Source organism: Denticeps clupeoides, chromosome 9, assembly GCF_900700375.1.
Source record: "Denticeps clupeoides chromosome 9, fDenClu1.1, whole genome shotgun sequence".
NCBI classification, from domain to species: Eukaryota; Metazoa; Chordata; class Actinopteri; order Clupeiformes; family Denticipitidae; genus Denticeps; species Denticeps clupeoides.
The window spans coordinates 15,573,099-15,595,639 of NC_041715.1; the positions used below are offsets into that span (position 1 = coordinate 15,573,099).

The 22,541-nt window shown below is 44.2% G+C and overlaps 1 long non-coding RNA gene across 2 annotated transcripts; it reads left to right on the forward strand.

The window, feature by feature from the left end:
- Positions 1-18,536: 18,536 nt before the first annotated feature.
- LOC114796978 (uncharacterized) lies at positions 18,537-22,235 on the forward strand. Of its 2 annotated transcripts, XR_003750792.1 has the most exons (3): positions 18,537-18,666; positions 19,637-21,766; positions 21,868-22,235. It is a non-coding gene; the product is annotated as an uncharacterized LOC114796978 (long non-coding RNA). The 2 variants fall into 2 exon arrangements; XR_003750791.1 differs by having other exon boundaries at positions 19,637-22,235.
- The last annotated feature ends 306 nt before the right edge of the window (positions 22,236-22,541 follow it).

A 22,541-nucleotide genomic window follows, 5' to 3' on the forward strand; every position in this document is an offset into this window, starting at 1 on the left:
GAGGGTAAGGAAGCGGCCCCATAGTTAGAATGTTGCCGAATCCTGAACCGCCAAGGTGCCACTGAGGAGCCACAGAGCAAAGTATCACGCCTGTCATGGCTGCCCACTGTTTACTAAAGCGATGGGTTAAATGTTGTGCCCACCATGTGCTGTGCTTCACAATGACAATCACTTCACAGCCACAGCCCTTTTTCAAGAGGCAATTAAATGGACGCTGCATCCATCAGCTTTGTTGGACTTTATTGATACAGACATACCTACATATAATGTAATTGCAGGTTAATTTCATAACCCTTTCACTCATGATCTGTAACCAGATCATGGGAAAAACTCCAAAATTCAGTTTTTAGGTCTTAACACATCATTTCTACATGGACTTTAAACTGCCCTTAACAAAAACCTATGGTAAAGTATTGCTATAAATTATATTAAAATTGATTTTATGTATGTGTATGTCTGCCCCTTGCCCCCAAAAAACTGTGCCCAGACTGAGAACATAAGATTGTTGCTCTAACTCTAGAGCAGGAGAAAACAAGGCTTTTAAGCCTCACCTTTCAAGTGATTCCAAACATGTAGTTCTTTTTATGTACTGGTGGACATTGAAAGCGCAGTTATGAATCTCTCACGCAGGTTCGAATATGAGGAATTTGCTCCAGCACAGCAGGCTTCTGCAAGCTACAGTGTATGAGCGTGTGCAGGTATGGCACCGTGCAGGCAAAAATCAAGCGTTTCTTTCTAGATGAGTGCTCAGTGGTGCACACACACACACACACACACACAGACACACACTCGCACAACACACATCCCACCTAGCAATCCACTCAACAGTAATTTATTGGTGTGATCCATCATTATCATGTTTTATTACGGCCACGGTTGGAGATATAATTTACAAATAGGCAAACTTGGTGGATGTGACAGCATGAGGGGAGCCGTGTCCTTTGCAATGTCCTCTGCCAGGAGCTCAGAGGAGATGCTTGGTGGCCCTGTGTCCCAGGGCCATGCAGGGGAGGGAGGCCACGGTGGAGGAGGGGTGGTGGTTTAACCGTGTGGTGCAGCCTGGGCCATTGGGCCCCCATTAGGAACCAGAGAGAGAGTAAGTGAGAGAGAGAGAGAGAGAGAGAGAGACGCTGCCGGCACTGCTGCAGATTGGAGGCCAGGCCACGTGACCGGCTTTTGTATTCGACAGCAATAAGTCACCGGCTGTGTGCGGGGATTGATCCCAGGGCCGGAGATCCCCAGACGGTCGGTGGCACTCAGAAGACTTTGATCCACAGATTAATGCCACAGGGATCCCCAAGCCTCTGTCTCTGGCCAAAAGCTTACGTCCCCAAATTTGTATCCGGCGAAAGGTTGAGTCCCATGTTTGTTTGGGTAATGAATTGCAGTAATTAATGCAGCGATTGATTCCTGTGCTCCTCCGTCTTTTACAAAGGCCAGTCCGATTTTTAATTTAGAAGCGGCGCTCGCTGGGAGGGAAGGGAGGAACAGGAGCAAGGGAGACGGCAGCAGCCAACAGATGCAAAACAACTGCTGTATGCGTGTGTAGGATTAGAGGATAATTGTTCTATGAATCACATTTGAATGCATTCAATTAACCCAGGCAAGATGTGAGCTTTGGGTCTCCTTGCCCAATATTTCTCCTTTCGCTCCTTCTCTCTCTCTCGCTCCCTCTGTCTCTCAGGCTGTAATAAAAATGCTAATACTTAGAGGGCACCGGAGAATGGCGAGAGGACATTTTCCGTCGCTGCGTTTCAGAGGCCCAGTGTCATCCTAATAACAGCCATGCAATTTCCTCAGACAAACACCAGAGCACATTAGCATATAATCTCCCGAAATTATGAACGCGCTAATCTTTGTTTTTTAGTGAGAAAGCGCCGTCTCTGTCTCACACACATACACCGGGGAAGCTCAAGGACAACGTCTTTACATTTCTTTTTTCGGGATAATGGAAATATCACGGCCCACTGAGTGTAAAGGGCATCATGGTCTTCTTATGATACAGACTCGGCTCCAACAGGCCACCACTGCTGGTCACGTGACCTGCTGTGGTAATGTAGGTAGAGGACAATAAACCGCCTGGAGTGGCCAAGAATTACTTTTGCCCCTTGGGTGCCATTAGATGGAAAACAAGCTCTTGACCTCAGATGACTATTGGAGAAACTTGATGAAAAGTAATCAGCGCCGAGCTATCGACTGACATCTCATGCTGCGCACCGGGTCAAATGTTAAGAGTTCTTTCATTTTAATTGCTTTATAATTACAAAGGCATCTAAAGAAGTTGCATTTATGATGTGTGCTTTACTGTATGTGTGGGTGTGTGGGCCAATATTGCCAGTGTGTTATTGAGTGAGTTTCATGGTTGCTTAGTAACCCCTTTTCCTTATCACGCCGTGACTGGCTATTGAGAGTTGAAAACATAACAGGAGTAATTACAAAGCTCGTTAATAACACCCTTAAATCACATTGTGGTGGGCATAAAGCTGAGTCTTTTGTTGAGTATTTCAGAGGTTTGAACAATGATTATGAATAATGACTTGTTCCAAACACCGAATTTCTTAAGAACCTATGCCATGCTTTATTAAAGACAAAATAGGTAAGAGACTAATTAAGCTCAGCAAACAGCAGTGACGGCTTGCTGGACTAGTAGAACGGAGCCGGAACATGAAAAATGGCTCCTGCACAATTTCAATTAATCAGCTGTATTTCGCTTAATTTTGTTTGACGTTGGCAGGGGAAACGTCCTCTGGGAGTATCTGTCCTTTGACCAGCGATGCTTTAGTAATTCTCACGATCAGTAGAAGCACAATTGCACCAATCACACATCTGTTCATTAAAAATGTAGCCTCTCTCTTGCTCTTGATGCTGTAAATGAGTGTAAGAAACATTTGAATGTATTAGAGTGGGTCATTGTGTTGCTCTGGTGTAGTAGTATTTCTCAAACCATTTACTTACGCTATGTATTACATATTACCTTCCTTTATTACTTGTCTTGTTAGACTACTAACCACCATAAATAACTCATATTTATTACTAAATAAGTACTTTTTATTGATGCATTTTGAGAAACAAATAAATAAAATGTTAATTGCATTAACCTGAAGAGCTATTTCTACAGCTATAGGTATTTATATGATATGGCTGTAGCCTAAGTGTCCTACAGTAAGGCAGGGGGATTTTCGATTTGTGGATCCAGGATTTCGTTTACATCCCAGCAACTTCAAAAAATTAAAATACAAGTTGTGAACAGCCATGTAAGGTCCCTTATCATGAAAGTGTGACTTTGTGAGATTATTTAACATGAATATGAGTTCCCCTAGCCTGTCTATGGTCCAGCAGTGGCTAGAAATGGCAATAGGTGTAAAGAGTGCTTTGGCCATTCTGCTTCACCACTCAGAGAGCGGCAGCGACAGTCAGATGTGGAATTTGTCCCCTTATGTCGTCATAAGGAGAAAAGTTACTTCCCGTTTCTCATGACTGCACAGAGAATTGGTTTCCAAATGTGTGAAGCATTGCAGTTGTTCGATAATTTGGATGATAATTTTGTTCCGTCACGCGAGACTCTGTAAATGCCCGCTCACTTCTATAGGCCGCTCTCCTGCTCGTCCCGCCTCTCTCCTCCTCATTAGCATTTGAAGCTACAGACATTGAAACGGCGCGTCCTGGTGAAATCTCATCGTGGGGCTGGATAAAACTGGCTGTAATTCTGCACCAAGGCTGAACTTCAGACAGAGACTTCAGATACAGTATTAGGGGACCAATAAAAAAGCAAAAAAAAATTTAATAATATACAAGCTTTAAATGTTTGTACCAACATGAGCAAAAAATTAACTCCCTTCTTCCGGTCTCTGTGTTCCAGAATTGGTATAGCTCCTTTCTGCTATAATTGGTAAAGCTCACCAAAAGACAACCCTTATTGGACAAATATGTGGAAATATATTACATAAGTCTACTGGGGTGACTGGGGGAAAAAATGGCAAGGTGGGCAAAATTTACGTTAATTGTTGTAGTCGCCACTGCAATATACTGTATATGCTAGGTCTCATATATAGGATGGCCCCTATTCTTCAGGACTTAATTCAAAAGCACACAGAAAAAAAACACACAGTAATTACCTGGACTAGTGCGGGCCTGGGGGTGTCAAGCCGCTTTTTGTTTGGAGACAGCAGCCTCTGGGGCTATGGAGGTTGAACAGCTAACACAGTGGAACCCAATTAATTGTTGGGTTAAGGAGTGCATTTTAACGGTGGCTGAGATAGTGGGCCATGACAGCAGCAATAGAAAGAGCAGCTCTAAAAGTAAATTAAGCTGCTGAGCAGCAAGGAATTCATTCGGGTACTCTGGATACGGTGCTTCCTCTTGATAATCCACCAAAGAGTAACATTCATCAAAGATCGCCTATTAAGTCAGGATCAATGTAGCCAATAGGTATTTTTGTCTGTTGAAATGTGTTCACTTGGTTATATATCATTACTTCTTAGACGTGTTGCGTCATTCAGAAAGCTTAGTTTTAAAGAATTATATGACACTGATTATATGACCTTTGAATGGAAAGGTTAGGCATTCAATTGGTGAAGGGTATATATAAGTACTGTCAGTGAAGCAAATATAGTCACCTAATTATTAACTCTTTATGAACTACTTCATCCAGAATGTTTGATTACAATAATTAATGTCCTTATTAAACCTTAGAAACACATATAAGTTTTACATGGTTACATAACTAAAGATATGCTATTAGTAAAGTTTTTATATTCAAAATCTGATAGCCTGGAGTAACCCTGGAATTATTTATTATTCAGTGGTCAATTAAATGTGCTTTTAGTTTGTTCAGTGGTAGAATCTGGACCGTATTGACTCTCTACAATTGTATCGCTATTCTAACAAAGACATTTCAAATGAGATGATGTCTTACTGCCATTGGTGGCATCTTGGACTGGATCAGACCTAAACTGACAGCTAAGTACAAACCATCTTCAAATTAAAAAGGGTGGAGAGATCTGCAATCAATTTTGAATCCCAGTGTCCTTAGTGTACATATCAGTTCTAATTTAATTCCATTATAGAGTACCAATGCCAATGGACATTTAGAAATGTTGGATGTATGGGCAGATGTATGTCCTGAACATGACTGAGGATCCATGTTCTCAAGGTTGGTGAGGACCAGACTGTTGATTGATTTTCGTGTTTCATCTTTATCATCTGAAGCTATGTGGGTATGTTGGACCATATAATCATATAATGCAGACGTGGGTCAATATATTGTTTCTCTTTCTATTTCTTATTCCAGTTCATTCTGTAATGTTTGGACAGCCATAAAATAAATGTTTAACCAAATTCAATTCTTCCTCTCTGACTTTCTCTCTTCCCCCTCACCCTGTTATCAGTAATTTCCTCTTTCTTCACAAGCACAAATGAATGGGAGTTGACTGCAAAGCCCACACAACCTCAAGTAGAACCTGATTAACCTTTCGCTGACTCCAGAAGCACGTGACCAGGACAGCTTCCCCTCCTCTGAATCCGATAGCCGTGAAAGGAGATGTTTAACCTCACCTCTGCCGCGGTGATAAATTAACAATAGAGGAATCCAATGGCCCAGTAATTACCAAACACTTCGGACACAGTAACATTTTTCAGCTCAGTCACATGCTTGTCGGCATAGCCGGCTTTCACCTGGCATCCTCCGGCTCCTTGCTCATCCTAACTTTGTTTTCTCTGACACAGATTAGATCTGCCACCCCATTACAGATTCATTTTCCTAATTTTTCATGTCTGCGCTGTGCCCCATCTGCACGGGGCTGATAATTGTGGGGACCAGCCCTGGTGATTAACATCAGCAGAATTAATTATCCCCGCCATTAAGGCTCCAGGTTGCACACAGTGATCAAGAGAAATTAACTTTCTCCCAGGCCCCTAAATCATCTCACCTTCAAGTGGAGTGATGGGGCAGAGACAGGCGGAGCCTTGGCCTCCACTCGCCCCTCCTTAACTAAACAAGAGGCACACACCCTCAGCCCGCTGCCTCCCATGGAGCAGATTACAGCCGGGCTAACCCAGATCAATTATGCCACCGTATGCGGAGGGGTGACGGAGTGATGCTGTGGGTCCGCCTGACTGATGGAACTGCGGTTCTGACCCACCCCCACAGAACTGAGGTTGCAGTCCAGCAGCTGCAGGTGTGGGGGGTTGGCCCTGGAACAGGAGGACATGGGAGCACTTGTAGAGTTGTTCCTCCAAACAGTACAAGAGACAAGGGGGTAATGTGGTGAGGCTGTAGTGTAATACACTGGTCAAAAATGTCTGATTGCTCTAATACATCATATTTTTACAAAAAAAAAAAAAAAAAAAAAGAAATCAATGAAACAACAACAGTAAAAACATACATTGAGGTCACGCTGCTGCACTGAAAATGTCTGTATTGTAATATAAATCAAAAGTCCTAAATTATATTAGAAAAACAACAATTTGCATTTTGGTATCCCTTCCCATGGCTTTAAGGGCAGTGTCTCTATCCTAGTGTGATCTAGGGAACCTCACAAAAAGTTACATTGTGATGTATATAGCACTTTTTTTATTAATGGATTATGGTTTATTGGAGGCTATGTTAATAATCCTGTGGCAAGCCATTAATTGCAGACAAACGCATGAACAATCCACTCAGTTGCATAATAAATCCAGCCTGTCCAATGTCAAAAAACATATTCCTGATCATCATACTTTACATTTATATCATATTTGGCTTATAGCCATATAGACAGAGTAGTTCATGTGATCAACTGTGTTAAATAACTTCTACGATAACTAATTCCACAGTAATGACACGAGCATGATATGCTCTAGATCCTTAAAACGTTGAGTGGTTTAGAACCGTACATGCATTGAATGTGTGAGGGTCTTGGGTGGGGTCTGGCAGGTCGGGTAGGCTGCCTGCGGACCCTCAGCGAGAGAGCTGTGTTTGTAAGCTCGGCTAATGGCGCCGGCCCTGTGCCCCAGCAGCACGCCAAACAGTGGTCATGTCAGGCGGAGATAAGCAAATTGAGCCCGTATCATATCGACTTGTCAAGGTTAAGCAGAGAGAGAGAGAGAGTGAGCAAAAGATGGGGGGAGGGGCACAAGGCAAGGGCCCAATCCTCTCCCTCTTTGTCTGACTGCTTGCTAAACTGGCAAGGCATGCTGGGTAAGCGCCTCCACTCCCACCCCTAAAGCGCACGCACCAGCACCAGACACAGCTTCTTAACTCGGGTGTTTTCTCCCCCACTCTACCTTCTCCTTTCATTTAAATTAATTTGATTTACTTCTTCGGGATCTAATTACTAACCCAAGCCCCTTTGGAGATTTTGCCAACATATTGTGCATGTCATGCTTTTGAAAAATGGCCTCGGGCTTTTAAATAGAGCTGTATATGAGTGTTTTATGGAAGCACATCACAGAGAGCAATAATGCCAGTTATTTGATATCCTGCGTGAATAGTAATAAAATCTGTGTAAGCCGGTGGGGTTATGTTTAAAGGACTGCTGGAAAACTGTGGCAAATGCAAATGTAATGTTGATTAGGATTTCACAGATATACAGCGGGCCGAGTCGATCTGGTATCATTTCACATCTCATTCACGTTACTGTCTGCAAATAATTGGATTGCAAAAGTAAATGATGAATTTATGTGATGTAAATCCTATTAGAGGGCACGGGGCATAATTAATACAGTCTTGGTGAATTGAAATGAGCTTCTAATATTAACGCTGCTCACAAGCAATTTTTGGGACGATCGCTTAAAGACGGAAAGAGTGGGGACAGGCTTGTTCTGTGTTTTATTTGAGGTTACTTTGTATCCATGTGTAGTGTTAAGTCTGCTAAAAGTCACGGGGATCTTCGTTTTTCGATCCAAAGATGATGAGAGACGCCGTATCATCGGAGCAATCTCTCCGGCGCGCTGTGATTTAAAAGGTTAACAGGCCAGTTGGCAATTACACCCAGCGCGATTGAGGTACGCTGTAAAACACAATTACGCCGCGACTGTGGACAAATGCCAGATGCAGCGGCCACAAAGGAGATGAGCTCTGCTGATTTTCCCTCGGCCCCCGGGCCTGGAAGGTGTTGCTGCTCTTCTATCAGCTGTTTACTTCTTACCCACGTATCCAGGTCCCACAACAGCACGCACGCAACAGATGTGCAAGTAGAAGTGTAGATAGTTGTGCTTTTAAAAAAGTATTGCACAGGCTCTGATGATGCGCATTAGATGAAAAAGTAGCCTTTTGAAGAGCAAAGCGAACTGGAATGTACAGCAGATTAATGTATTCAGCGTGAACAAGCATGATGTGGAACGGCAGCAGCGAACAGCTGTCGGTTTCCTCTCCTTTTACGTCCATTGTCTTGGTGTGCAAAGATGGATTCTCTTGTCAATATGAGTTTATGGGCACTTATTTCAAGATGACGCTAGTATAAGGTCAAAGTCTTCCTAAGGGTTTATATCATCTTTTATTAAGTAATTACTAAATTAATAATTTAGTAATTTTTTATTATGATTCTATAAATACAGTTTACAATTGGGAGGAGCTCCATGATTGACACTTCCTCATTTTGGATTATTTAAGCATGGTCCCAATAAATCACATGTCCAAACACAGTGTTTCTGTGCTCGGTGCCAATTTGAAAATGGTGCCTTATATGTTTCTAAACCCCATCCAATTAAGCAGAAATCAGTCTTGATGTTGCTCTAAAATATCTTATCTGATTCGCTGAATGAAGCTAGAATAACAATCCTGTTTTAAAAGCCTAGCATGAAATCATGAAAACAGAAAAATGTTTTTTTTTGTCCCATCACAGCAACCTGAGAGAGTCCAGAGACGGCCTCTGAAGTCAAATCTTCGGTGCATTACGGGAACAGGACAGGTAAGAGGAGGGCAGCATCTACAAAGCGATCCCCTTTGACTTTAGCACTCAACAAATCAGCAAAGAGAGGCAGGCCGGGGGGGGGGGGAGTAGCGCTCTCACGGTCTCTTAAGAGCCTCCATTTGTCCTGGGGAGGTGAGCGGGCCGTGTCTGGCCTTCGTCTGGGTGTGTCTCCCGCCCGCGTCCGCTCGCTTTGATGCGCGCGGGCCTTCCCCGTAATGAGAGATGGACACGCTTCACGGCCCTCCCGAGGACGGAGTGCGGGAGGTAGCAACTCGAGCAAAAAATTAGCCCTCGCAGTTCAAGTCATTAGATAATACTTCCCGTATTACGGGAGCCGCGATGGCAGGCAGATTTACAGCCGTGCGTGTGGCAGACGGCCGGCAACAGGCAGCCGCCACGGAGGGGATGTTAACTCCCGCTCATTAAACAGAGGATGTCATCACTCCGCGCCACCGCGGGAACGCTGCGTGTCACACGCATCCGCAACAAGCCGACTCCTGTCCAGCGCAGTCCGCACACATCCCCTAAATCTGTCATCGCCGCCTGGCCCCGGGTCCAACACTCTGTTCCACCACCCCGACTCGGAGGCGGGGGGCGGGGTGGGGACATGCTACAGCGATTAGTCGTCCCCCCCACCACCACCAACGAGACCCCCAGGTCTGAGGAGGCCTGTGTGCGGCTGGGCCGGCACATGGTCAGAGGTGTGGGCGCCGCGCTCATTACCCGGCCGCGGCTGAACGCTGAGCAGATAAGCCGGCCGGGACAAGATAAGAGCGCAGCAGCAACTGCGGCAAGGAGGGAGGAGCTGACAGCGTCAAATTCTTTCCATTGGAATCCCTCTTGTTCCCTCTGCCACTTTTCCACGATCAAAAACAGGATCCAGCCAATCTGGGGCTCGACAGCTACCTCATATAAAGTCATTAAATATGACGACATCGACATGACGCAAATAGAAACTGCACCAATGCAAATGCAATAGACATTTAAAAAAAGTGTAAAAGTAGTTTCTCCTCTTCCTTCTTATGGAGGGAAATGGGAATATTTGTAGGAAATGTTTGTGCAGAAACAAATCCGCCCCACCCCAAAATGGTGTGTGTGCTGTGCTTTGGTATTAGGGAGGAAATCAATGCAGATGCTAATGAGAGAGGCTGTAATTTATTAGCTGCAGTGTGTTACATTCATTTGAACTGTAAAAAATGATTTCGGGGTGGGGGGTAGATTTATTGTACTGCTGTGTACCTTACAAATAATAGCCTTTTAGAAAAAACATCTCTAAAAGGGTTTCATTGTAACATTACACTGACCTGTACACGTTACTCAAGATTAATTTCTTTAATTTTTAATTTACCTGTCTCACATTTTGTGAATGGTGGCATTCAAAAAATATATGTGCTTTATGTCATTTGATTTTTTTAAATGGGCTGCTTCGGTCCCACTTACTTCCCTTTTTGTGTATAAGGCTCCCTCTTCAGACATATTTATGAACTGTAGACTACTTATCAAAAACACATTAATTTCATTAAATAAAAACCATCACTTTTTTTACAATATTAATTTATTAAACGTATACTTGACAGACGACAATATACACAAACATACTAAAAACACTGTTTTGCAGAGTTTCATTATTTCATTTTAAATAAGTGAGACTGTGTACAGAAAAGTCTTCACAGCTCTGTTATCCTGCTGCTCCAATCCTATAATGTCTTCCATTTGATATAGACAGACAGACAGACAGACAGAGACAGACAGATACATAGATAGAAAGCACATATTTAAAAGCGCTGCAAGCAGTCGAGTCGAGATGGGATGAGAGGTTCTGCCCCGTTATCATTCAGCTGCAGTCACCAGAATAATGTTCACAGACCCTGCAGATTTATCATTACAGTACGTCCACACGGCGTCCACCGCGTCGTATATAAAGCATGTGCCGTTGTTATTTTAATACAACTTGCGTTCACACAGACACATATTTACTTATTTATCTGTCTGTTTGCTGGTCTTCATCTCGAGCTCATATTGACAGTGTCATCACTCTCTTCGGTGGGCCACAGCAGAGGAGGCAGGGAGACCCGGGGAGACCTCAGTGAAAGATGAATGCCTGTTATTGTTTGGGTGATGACAGTGTGTTTCAATCAGGTCCTCTGCACTACAGTCCCAGGTAGAGCGTCTGAAAGTGCTGCGTCAGTTCCCCCCTCCGTCGATCCATCACGCGCCGTGTCTCCGGGCAGGTGTTGTCTCCACGTCCCCCGGGGACGCGGGAAACACCTGCCCTCCGCTCCTCAGGGCTTCATCGTCCCTCCGTCCCTTTGTCTGAGGTGGCTGAACTGTGAAAGCAGCACTTCTCGTCTTGTTGGGTGTCGGCACGCGAGGATTATGGCTGCTGAGCCTTGGCGCGGGCCCGGACCCCACACAACCGCTGTAGCTCAGGCCGCGCGGTGGAGCCTGGCGGCAAATACGCCGGCACCACCGGGCTGGGTTTTACCGCACAGATGAATTACTACATAAACGGCCTCCATAGTAATTACCTCCGAGCCTACTACTTCATCCAGATGGAAGGGAGAGGGCTGCTTATTCTTTGTATTTCAGTGTGTGTGTGTGTGTGTGCCTCGGCGGCCCGTGGATTAGCAGTTCAGGGAAATGCTCCACGCCACCGGGCGGCAGTAAATAAAGCTTTATTACAGCACACATCCCTGCCCTCTCACGCACATCAATACCCACAACACGCTGGAGCGCTTCTCCTCCTCCTCCTCCTCGTCCTCCTCGTCCTCCTCGCGGCCATTCCTTCCAATACAACATATATATCACGGCGGGATCTGACCACCAAAACGGGAAGAGGGAGCTTTCTCGGTCAGGGCGTAATTAGGCGGGGACCGTTCCTTCGCCGTTTCAGCATGAGGCCTTTTTGGATGCGGCGGCCGCCTCGCTCCCTTCCTCCGCAGAAGAATTATTACGTGCGCCGCGGACGAGCCCAAACAAATGCTACATGGCTTTACTGCCCCCTGAGCTCTTTGAAGAAGGCCGCCTTTATCTCTCTATTTTTAGTCGGGTTCCAGCTGCGGCCTGGAGCTCATTAGAGAGGCTTCGCCTCCGCTTCGCTTGCCGTATCAATAGAATGCCACGGCGGACAACAATTAATCCATCCGCACGGAAGGATGATAACAATATGCTAGCAATAACATCTCTTTGATGTCATTTTTAATATGTTATTTGCTGTATTTGCTAATGAAATAAGCGGCATTTTTTTTTTTTTTTTTAATTTCGAATGATTTCCCCCGCAAATGTCAACATATGACAGGCGAGGAGAACGGAAAGATGGTGAACTGCTATTTGCCTGCCAGCTAATTGACTTAATTCGTGATTCAGATTAATCCTGCCAAGGGCATTACAGGCCCGAAGTCACATTCTTGACGATTCATTTACAGCCCGTGCAGAAAAGGAAAACGGCTTACAGTGAACTTACCCACTGGCGCATGGGGGGGGGGGGGTAATACTTTCCTCAGACGTGGGGTGGAGAGGAACAGAAAGACAGCGTTAAAGAGAAAATGGAGTCCCGCTGGTCGGCCCGAGACAGAGGGACGTTCCCCCCAGCTCGGTGTGAAACGCGAGGCCATAAACATGGCGGGCTTCAAGGTTCTGCTAGAAGAGTTGATACGACTGCATCTATTCGGTGTCCAGCCTGTGAATGGGACCGTGCAGAGCCGTTTATGACACACATAAAGGGACGTCACACGAGTTTCCATAAACTTTGATAGACTCCTGATTTAACTGCATATGCGTTTACGTCTGTGTACACAGACCTTATTTTTTCTGTAATCATATCAGCCAGGAGCTGCCTGTCATTACGTGTCACTCAATATTACCAAGGATGTTAGTTTTTGTCCAAATCAGTTTACTCTGAAAGTATGACAGCTTTGTGTGGGTGATATGATTTTCACTGTTTCCTGATGGTGTGGATGTGTAAACACCGAGCCATAAAACACGGACTGTTCGATCCGTTCACTTTAGAGCGACACCTCGTTTCTATTTTTATTTTTATTTTTTTTAGATTTACACCCAGTTTCCTCCATGCAGCACAGGAGGAAACAGATGTGGGGAATTGTTCTTTTCCTAAAATTCCTGGGAGAGGGGCTCGGGCCAGCACCGACGTGAACCCCTGGCTTTGTGTTCGCATGCAAAACGGCCATAGACGGCGGCTAAATACCCCCTCCGCCTCCCCCCCGTCCCCAGCATTTTCTCCATTTCCTCACTGTTTCCACTTGCGTACGTCCGTCTGGGCGCAGCCGCTTTATGGACGCGCCGCAGTGCCGCCCGGGGACAAGGTCAGTGCACGCCTGTCGGGCCTGCGCTCCAGGTGATGCCGGTGGCTGTTATTAATAATCAAACGTAACGGGATGCACGAATGCTCGCTTTTGAATATACCACGTGCAGGCACTTCTATTACCCACCACCAACTAAAGCCGATCGTACGGATTTTAACATAATTCCGGCGTGCAGGGGCGAAGCCGACTGAGGCCTGACGGACGCCCGGCATCAGGAGAGGATGCCGGCGCCACCTAGAGGGACCTCTTAAAACTGCACCAGTCAAAGCCGTCGTGGCTCAGCTAGAATACGTGTGATCTTTGTATTTAATGTCTTAAATATTACCAAATCTGCATCAATTCCGCTTTTTTTCGGTAAGTATTCATATTTACGTTCGATAGCGAAAGTAGGCACTTCCATAATAATAATAAAATAATTATAATAATAATCACTACCTATCATCATTTACAAGAGGAGTCACATCAACCCTGCAAAATACGCGGCGGAATCCGCCACGACCGCGACCGACGACTAGTGAGAAGGGGGCCTAGGTTGTCAGTGCGGACATTTTCTGGTCGGAAGGACACCTGCTGGTGCACTGCGCCATCTACCGGCGGATTCGGCACCGATTAATACGCCGCAGCGGACTGGGGGATTTCAGGGATTTTTAACCTCGATACGGAATGGAAGTTATTTTACTCAGCAGCTGATGTGTGTTGTGTGTTGTGTGTGTGTGTGTGTTTTTTTTAATACAACATTCTGGTACCGTTCTCTCTTTTTTTGTCAAGTTTGTCAGGTCAAGTTTCGCTCTAACTAATCTGATGCCCAACTAAGCATGTTACCCCGGCTAATGAGGCAATTAGCTGCGCTTCCTTAAAGATTTATGCTGACAAGGGATGCTGTCAGACAGAAATAGTGAAATGTAATTTGGGGATTTAAAAGGGTATAAAACCCTGTATTAATTATTGCCCTAAGTGCTGTCTTTAAAAGTGAAGGGGGTGACATCCCGTACTATTTCCCACAGCAGGTTACCTCATGCGGGTATCTGCCAAAAACCTGGTTCAGGGCTAAAATGCCTTGGACAAAGCATCCATAAATCCAAAGAATATATGACATTTCATAGTTTGTGTACCTTCGGTCCAACGTTGGGGCTGTTTAAAACATTACAGCTATTATCGGTGTTAATAATCACCCACGCTGAAGGAAAGCCAACAGCGATAACTATCAAACGAGTCAACAGGCACACACGAAACTGATAAATGTGACCTTCTTTCACCGGAAAAAAAGGTAGATAGAAGGAGATAGTGAGCTGTAGACGGAGAGCAGGAATGCCCGGAGGCCGAGGCGGGCAGTAAAGGGTGAGTAGGTCATGATGCATGTCAGTGTCAGGAGACTGTCACCTCGGCGTAAAAAGAGCAAGGACCGCCATCAGCCGCGGGCCGCCTTGTGGTGCGGCGTGCGGGGCATAAATCAAACTCCACCTGCGCGCCCCTGATACAGGCCCGGCGCGCCTCCGCAATCGGCCCACAGACAGCAGCGCGCACTGCCAGCCGCTCGGATAATGCACAAGCACACGACAGTGGGGGCACGTGGGATGGCAGCCAGAGCCGGACAGACACGCTCAGCACACCTGAAGGACGCCAAGGACACAGTAACTACTGTGTAAACAGACACATGACACCGGAACGAACACACAACCACACTGACACGAGCTGAATATGCTGTGAACGGAATATTCATCTCTCCTTCTGGAGGATTCGATGCTGTTCCAGTGGCAGCCGGGGATCTCTATAGACAAACTCTACTACATGCACATCAATATTCACGTAACAGGAGTTTAATGTGATCAGTAATAAATTATAAATAACAAGGATTATATATATATATCTCGTATTGTTTGATAAAAATCTAGTAAAAGCTGAAACCACAGACTTACCTTTGTTCCTTAATTAAGGGCAGACCGTGATGCAGATAATTATGTTACTGAATTCTCATTATGTGTTTAACTAGCAAATTAATGTGCCGGAGCAAACATAGGTGGAGCATTGGAGATTACACAATCTGCAAAGTGAAATCATAATGATGATGATCCAACCATTCAAATTGATTCATATTTAGTGACATTCGCGCGCGCGTGTAAACAAGAAAATGAGAAATGAATGCATTTTTAATGGCACGATAATTCCAAAAAAAAAAAAAAAAAACACAGAAAGCCAGCCGAGTGACCAATGTCCGCTACAGCCAATAAAAAAAGAAAAGTGCTCACTGTTCACCCTAGAAAGCACTGACTAGATTGATATTAGCAAATTATTAAATAAAGCGCCACTCGTGTGCCACACATGCATTGGTCTACCTGCTCATATTTTAAAGCCACAACCCAAAAACACTTCTTTCCTTCACATTAAAACACAAGTAGTGACATAAAAAACGACAAGCCGTGGCCATCCCTATTCCTGCACCTTTGCCTATAAATTGACAATAAATAAAAGTCACAGTTTAATGATGATGATAAAGGGATATTTTTATTACGGCTGTATTTTTTCTGACACACTGTAACTGTAATGACAGACATTATGCCATCCCATAAAGCAGTCATAAATTGACCAACACTCGTGCATCCAGGAATTCGAAAAAAGAGATTTCTAATGTCATTACACGGAGAAAAGCATGCAATTCAAAATAAGAGCCCTGTTCAAATGCTGAAAACGTGGATGCTGTTTTTCAGTGTTCCGGGTGATCTACAATTCCCCTGCTGATCTTGCTTATTGAATTAAAACAATAGCTTGGTATAAACCAGATTCTGAGTGTCTGACCATTCCTGATGAAATGAAGAATGCAAGGACAAAACGAAGCCACCAGCAGAGGGCAGATACTGACCTTTACACCAACATTGTAGAAACAGTCCAGAAGCAAAGGGACATAAGGTGTTAAGATTATACAATATTCTAACAATTCAAATCACTCTAGTTGACCAATTTCAGTTATTTTCTACATGTACATTAATGGCACTTAGTAGATGCCCTTACAATCAACCAATATAGACCCAGCAGTCTTGCGATATAACTGAAGGTAAAATTAGTCTGTTCATGCGCCATGGATATGGAACTATCCTCTGTAATCTTGAGCCACAGTGTTAAAAAATGTGGCCTTTATCAAAAAGCCTGATGCAAATACTTGTGAAGTCGTCTATGGACATGGTAAAGTAGATTCCAATTAAACAGGAGTGTCAACCACAAACCACAGCCAAAGAGCAAAGCTGGATTCCTACCTTTGATGATGCACATTCACTCTTCTGGCCTAAAAGTAGAAAAGAATGGGGATTTCATACTAGATTAGGCAAATACAGACCATAGATAATCTATCATATACATATGTATAAAAAAAAAGATCCTGAATGATTTAAGACAATACCATTAATGGAAAAGAGGCAAAAAGTCTGTGTAAAGGTACTGTTTCTATATTGTTCTCAGTTATTGCTAAAAACATGCAGTACTGAATTGTGGAGAAATACCGGTCAACACTTTTTCATTACTTTTTTGTGTTCAGAAATGTGAAATAGCTTGATGATAAACTGACGACGTGGCTTCACATAACCCCATCCATGTGCAAGCTGGCATTAGTGTCAGTGATTGTCCCTCTTCATTATTGTAACTATTAGCACATTGCACAGCCTAGGATGGAAGCAGGTTTGGTTGTCTGTGGCTACACAGAAAAATAAAATGATCTAGTTTAATGGCAAAAAAAAGTTTGCCCTGTCAATAATTGATAAGTTGCAAAAATGTTTGAAAATAATTACCCTTAAAATGCATGCTGAGAGGGACATGGTTGAGTGTCAAGTAGATCATTGTCCTCCTGTCCTGAATCAAATTATGCTGCAATGAAGCAGCTAGATGGAGCGTCCATTTTTTGTCTTATAATAGTAACGGACATGTGAGGAAGGGGCATGGCTTCCGTCCCATCAGTGGACACATCGCCAGCATTCTTCACCGTTTCATATGCTTAATCTGACATATATATAAAAAAAAAACATTTGGTTATGTGATAAACTTTTAGGACATGTCTTTTCACGGCAAGAATCATCTACGGGGCAGTGGTGGCCTAGCGGTTAAGGAAGTGGCCCCGTAATCAGAAGGTTGCCGGTTCGAATCCCAAGCCGCAAAGGTGCCACTGAGGTGCCACTGAGCAAAGCACCGTCCCCACACACTGCTCCCCGGGCGCTTGTCATGGCTGCCCACTGCTCACTCAGGGTGATGGTTAAATGCAGAGGACAAATTTCACTGTGTGCACCGTGTGCTGTGTATCACGTGTGACAATCACTTCACTTTACTTTACTTTACACAGCACACGGTGCACACAGTGAAAATTTGTCCTCTGCATTTAACCCATCACCCTTGGTGAACAGTGGGCAGCCATGATAGGCGCCCGGGGAGCAGTGTGTGGGAACGGTGCTTTGCTCAGTGGCACCTTGGTGGATCGGCTTCCTTAACTGCTAGCCCACCACTGCCCCGTAGATGAACCGGAAGCCTTCTGATTACGGGGCCACTACGCCACCACTGCCCCAAAAGTTTGTCTGGCCATAAAGTCATGAGCAAAATTAAAATGTCATTATGTAAATGTTTCACCTTAGACCTACAGTCCAGAGACAAACAACATTTGATTAGAGTCCCGTGTATGTATGTTTCCCCTCAGGGTTTAACTTCTTCTCGACAGACACGATTTATATGTCGACCTCTGTTTAGCAGGAATAAGCTTCCATACCTGTGGGGCCAATTAGTGCAGTCACGTGGCATCAATTCTGGAAAGTTCCAGGGGCTTTTTCAACACTTTATAAAAGGTGGCTTACGGATGTAACACCACTGTTGGCGAAGTAAAAAAACACGTGTCGTTTTCTAGTGAGACAAAATAAAGACATTTAGGGCTCTAAAAAGCATCCAGTAGGCCTGTCCAATATAAAAAAAAAAACGGAATCCGAGTGGTCCCTGTCTGTGCCTGATGAGGGGTTTCGTTTTAAATGCTCTGCGCACAAGCCGTCGTCGTAATAATTCATCCGGCTTCATGCAAAACGCGTCTAATAAACCCCGAACAGGGCAACAGTCCCCAGTCATCACCCCGTTGAATCATCGTGCAGCATAGCTCGACTGAATCGAGTCTGGGAAAAGAACCGAAGCTGTGAATCACTAGGCAGCACATAATATACGAAAATGCACTTTTAAACCCAAAGTATTGGCATGCGTATACATCTGGAGTTACTGTGCTTTTATTTTAAAATACAAAACGGATTGATAGCGAAGGTTTATGCCATGGCTGATTCAGATTCATTCACCCGCGTGAATCGTCTGTTCGGGGAATCGATTCCGGCGTTGATCCAAAGCCAGAGAGTGGGCTCGGATACGCAGAGATGGACGGGAAGGTCACTTATTTGTTGGGGCAGCGACGCGTGTTTTAATCCGAACTCCACATATATGAGTGCACGGTAGGTTTCTTAAACTACCGACGTGTCCCTCGCGTTCAGCGCCGACATTTTAGCGGCGCAGATAAGCCTCGTTTTACCGCCCGAGTCTCTGCAGAAGTGAACACGCTCTGCCGGCGTTCTGTGGCGAGTCTGCACCGTGACGCCGAGCATCCGTATAGCGGCGTTAATATCACTCACAGAGCCACATTCGTTTCGTCCTTTAATGCAAAGGAAAGTGCATTTTGTCATTAGAACTTGGTCGGTGTTGCATCGGGAAAATAAAACGATCTAAAATGGCGTAGCAAGGTGAACTCGGTGGAATATTCTGGATTTGTATTCTGGCGCAAATTCGCAACAAGAGAACGAGATGTAAACGCTTGGCTACGCCTTTAAACAAATATAACACTTATTTAATGTGCTCAATTTGTGGCGTCAAGAAAATGTGACCTGATTTGCGTAAAGAAACGAATAGGATCGAACAAAATGCATTACCGTGATGTAAATTGATGGAGTTCTGCTCATTTTGCTGTCGAATTGGCGATTTAAGAAGGGCCGAGCAGCTCAGGAAACTCTGCGTTGGAGGCCTGGCCTTCCAAACCACAGAGGACAGCTTGAGGGCCCGTTCTTAAAGTAAAGTAAAGTGAAGTGATTGTCACATGTGATACACAGCAGCACAGCACACGGTGCACACAGTGAAATTTGTCCTCTGCATTTAACCCATCACCCTGAGTGAGCAGTGAGCAGCCATGACCGGCGCCCAGGGAGCAGTGTGTGGGGACGGTGCTTTGCTCAGTGGCACCTCAGTGGTACCTTGGCGGATCAGGATTCGAACCGGCAACCTTCTGATTACGGGGCCGCTTCCTTAACCGCTAGGCCACCACTGCCACCACTGAGGGCCGCACCTAACAATAGCATTGATTGAGTCACGTTTAATTCCAGAAGTGTCTCCTTTGGCTTAAATTATTCATGGCACTCGATTTCTTCCGTGCAGGTCATGCGAGAGGCAACAAGCGGTCGCTCACGAGGGTTTCGGTTCGTCACGTACTCCTGCGTGGCCGAGGTGGACGCCGTAATGAAGGCCCGTCCGCGTAAGGTGGACGTTGGCGCTGTGGAACCCAAACTTCCACCACGAGAACGCTGGACTGTGAACGCGGTGACAAACGCTTCTTTCGTAGGACTCATCTAACCCTGGGGCCTTTGATGTAATGGAGGAACGTCCCGCGGGAAAGAAGCAGGGATTCTGTTTTGTCACTTGTGGTGATCATGACCCAGTTGATAAAATGGCTGGTATGGCATGCCTTTGCGATCAGGTCCAAAGGCCGCTGAACGTTCTGATGATGTTCATCTTCGTTTAGCATCTGCTCAGAAGTATCACACGATAAATTCCCACAACTGTGAGGTCGGGAAGGCTCTTCCCAAACAGGAAAAGCAGTCAGCATCTAATCAAAGGGTTGAGTACAACATTTCACTGCCAACTGTGGCTCAATGTGTAATTTATTGGATTCTCAGACAGAGAAAAGCTAATACATATACAAACCGGGAGGCCGAAGATGTTATTTAATGAATTACTAACAGGAGGCTATGGAGGCGATGGCTAGGATGGGTTTGTAGGAGATGGTATGTGGCTCACCATACTTGTAGTATCCATTTGAATAATGGAATGTGCAGAATACATATTAATATTAGCCTTGCTAGTGGGTGTGTGTTGAAATGTGTGAAATGTTGGTTTTGTCTACTTGTTTGTACGTAGAACAATGATGATACTCTCTCCAGGTGGTAATTATGATGGAGGACGAGGGGGATATGGAGGTGACCCAGGATATGGTAATCAAGCCGGTGGGTATGGAGCTTATGAAAATTGTAACCTCGGAGGAAACTTTGGAGGTACTCATTTGGTTTAAAATTATTATTTGTTAGGATATTTTGTCAGTCACTGCAAAATGTTAGAACAGGAGTGAATGAAATTTGTGCATTGTGGTGAAGGGCAGTGACTTTGGTAGAAGAAATTCCGGTGGACTCTACGGTGGCAAGTGCTTTTCAGTAAACAAACACTGTATAAATTAGTAACTGATAGTGCTCAATAACCCACCTACTTTTACAGCTGGCTATGGTTGATGTGGTGGAAGTGGCGGGGGTTACGGTTCGTGTCGATACTAACGCTTACTGAGCAGTGGTAAGTGTCGATAACACTACCCGCTTTTTTGGGGGGCAGATTTAACATTTTCTCACTTAGAATAACAGGATCTTGTATCCTGAATCCATTCAACAGGCTACGTTTCTTTGCAGGAAAGGAGTGGTCAGGAAAGCTGCAGGTTACTTAAAGGCATTAGAGAAGCACTCAAGGAGCCAGGATCCCTAGTCTGTAAAGAAAAGTCGGAAACCGCTTCCCCTAGCAACAAAGGTCAAGAGTGTAGCTAGTGACACCAGAAAGTCTTTTAGTGTCTTTACATTCCTGTGCTCCTCCTCTGGACGTCTCACTTTTCTTTTCGTGCACTTGGCCAAAAGCACTTGTGATTTGTGCAGCAATCTTTATTTTATTGACTAATTTATATTTAGTTTAATTTGTACTATTTGTCTGCCAAGGCTTCAAATGTCCACATATTTTATTTTTTAAAAATTGCCTTTTCCCACTGATAATTTGTCTGCCAAGTGCACTTTTTTCGTGTTACATGCTTGTGTTGTACTCAATCCTGAGTACAAAGTGTAAATGTAAATAATAGTGCAGGCACATGTGAGAATCAAAACGTATGGGGTTTTATTTGCGCTGTACAAATAGAACACTAGAATGTTTCAATATTTTGACACATGGAAAAATTCTCAGATTAATTAAGTTGTGTAGTGTATAATTGAGACTGAAGCAGATGATACAAGCGCAGGCTAAAAAGAACAACATGTCCAGCCTTAACATCTTCAAAGGTCAAGGGAACATCTGCAAATTCTGCTATAGGGTCAAGTCACTAAAGATCAAGTCATTGATCAAGTTTCAGGGTCATAAACGTTAAACTTTATCATACAGAATATCTTCAGCAGAGCTGGATGGGTGGAGGATAATATGAACCCCTTAATAGTGAGCTTTCCAACGCTAGTAGTTTCTTCAGGGAACAGCTTCGGGAAGAAAAAGGTTTGTGTATCGTTTTTTTCTGTTTTATGCATTAAGAATATTAGGTTCATACAGCCAGATGATGGAGCAGGTAAGATTTAACCACTTTGCTTGATTTACAGATTGGGAAAGAGAGTCCTTGTCACAGGTACGGGAAGGGTAAGGTGACACATTTTTCAACGTCTAAAACCTGATTAAACGTCCTCCCACGGTCTCACCCCTCGGTCTATGCTGAACAATGCGGTTTGTAGAACTAGTTCTCTGGACAGATTTTAAGGTTGGTTTAGGTTGTGTCATGTGAGGAAATTCTGGTTGAAACTAGTCATTGCAGTTTCTGTATAATTAATGAATTTCCCCAATAGGATGTTTTTTCTTTTGTAAAAGATATGTGTATTTAAGTTATATGTAAGTTGTATTTTTTGTAACCAAATTTTTTCGCACCAAATTATGTATAAATAAATGCTGTGTAAATAAAGTTTTGCCAAAGTTACCTATATAATTATTGTGTGTGGAAGTGGTAGGACATTTTAAGCACATAAAATTTTTTATTTTTTCTTTGTTTTATAAATGATATATATATATATATTTTTTTTTTTTTTACAAGTCATTTATTTCAGAATGCATTCAGATGAACAGAATAAGGTTTCTGAGAAAACTGTAGTCCTGCCTGTGGGCGTGGCACGTATTTGTTTAAAGACGCCGATTGCGGGGCACTTAATCACGTTTCCATTACTGCGCTTGACATGAACTGGGCTCTGCTGAAACAGGTGAGGGTGTGTCTGTCAGGGGTGCCTCA